Here is a 1740-nt window from a genome sequence, read left to right as displayed (position 1 = left end):
CTTCTCTGCACACCTGCTCTCTGAGTGGGCAGCACACAGCTTTCTACACGCCTGAGTACTCGGGTAAACAGGTACTGACTTGGGAGTTGGAACTGTTCTACTTGGTTTCCTCCATTACACACTGGGTAAATCACTAAACCTCTCTGCATAGCAGTCAATGTGCTATGGATGTCAATAGGCTGTGGGGACAAGAAATAAAAACACAAAAGTCCAAACAGTCAAAAAAGCAGGCTCCTTTGATAAACTCCCATGTTGATGACTGTCTTTTATAGTACTCTATGCAATTAATGCACTTTAAAAGAAAATACGCTTTGCTATGCCCCTTTACCCTGCCCGCCCCAGACTCCTCTGTCTTATCTCCCTTGACATCGCCAGACACAGACATGTGGCCTTTCTACAGCATCCACAAATTACTGGGCCTGTGGTGCCTGATTTGTCTTCCCAAGGTCAAAAGTGTTTCAACTGCGCATGAGAAAGGCGTAAGGCAAAACCCTGAATACAGACGCCACGCTGCAACGACTTGAAGTTTTTTTCCTCAGTCTTTCTCTCAGCAAAACCCCATTCAGAACACTTTCACTCTAAATAGTCTATCTCTAAACATCAAAGAGCCGCTAAAGAAAGATAGGAATATATAATCAAGTTAGAGTAGGATCTGAAGTGGCCTAAAGTTTGGTCCTCTCCGCCCCTTGAAAGACCACCAGAAACTAGAGGTCAGAGAAGGTCTCTGCACATCAATTCACATGCTCCCACAAGAGACCAGATGTCCCCTCTCTGATCTGGGGGGAAGGGGCCCGGCTGTTTCAAGCTACTGCTGGCTCTGACCTTTGGGCTTCTATTCCAGAGGTAAGTGAGAGAAGATGGGGTGGTAAAGACAACAGACTGGTGAGTGCAAAGAAAGAGGAGGGCCACGTGAACTGAGTCTAAACGGGAACTCAAGAGATGCAAGGCTCAACTCACTGCAGTGGATCCGCAGTAAGCACAAGGATGTCTGCTAGCCATTTTGGACGGCAGAACTAAAATGACCAAAACTAGTCACTTGCAATGAATTTTCATAAATCCTAAAAAATGTTTCTAACCTCACAAAGCTGTAAATAAATCCTAAAAAATGTTTCTAACCTCACAAAGCTGTAAATAAATCCTAAAAAATGTTTCAAACTCATAAAAACAATACTCTAACAGATGTTCCCTACTCTTAAGTTCTCCAACCCTAAATGCAGCCCCAGTGTGGCTGGGTGCTGACTGTAAAACCCAAGGAAGGGATGAAGGGCCAGCCGCTCTGAACAGTGAGCAAGGTGTGGGTGAGGGGCAATGGCTGTGTCAGCAGGAACAGAATGGAGACAAACAGTGTGAGCAGGAGCTAAGCAGAAAGAAAAGAAAGTTCACACCAGAAAAGGAGACTGAATGGGAGGCCAGCATGCCAAACGGGAGCCTAAACTGGATGAAGGCAAATGGTGAAGCCAGGAAGACCTGGAAAGGGCACGTGAGCAAGGAGACAAGCAAAGCCGGAAGGGAACTTATTCTCAAATACATATGTATGGATGCACGCATGCATGTTATGTGTGTGTGTGTGCGTGTGTTTAAAAACACTGTATAACAGAGCATGTTAAAGGGAAAGAGCTGAAAGGTCAGACATGTGTGTGTGTGTGTGTGTGTGTGTGTGTGTGTGTGTGTGTGTGTGTGTGTGTTTAAAAACACTGTATAACAGAGCATGTTAAAGGGAAAGAGCTGAAAGGTCAGACA

At 45.2% G+C, this 1740-nt stretch overlaps 1 protein-coding gene across 1 annotated transcript in view; it reads right to left on the bottom strand.

Moving 5' to 3' along the window:
• Nucleotides 1-1740, bottom strand: part of ERCC6 (excision repair cross-complementation group 6) — an 86266-nt gene that overhangs the window by 81411 nt on the left and 3115 nt on the right. The window lies entirely within an intron of this gene.

This window comes from Galeopterus variegatus, unplaced genomic scaffold (assembly GCF_000696425.1).
Source record: "Galeopterus variegatus unplaced genomic scaffold, G_variegatus-3.0.2 Scaffold1369, whole genome shotgun sequence".
Lineage (NCBI taxonomy): Eukaryota > Metazoa > Chordata > Mammalia > Dermoptera > Cynocephalidae > Galeopterus > Galeopterus variegatus.
This window is presented reverse-complemented; position numbering and strand designations above follow the sequence as displayed.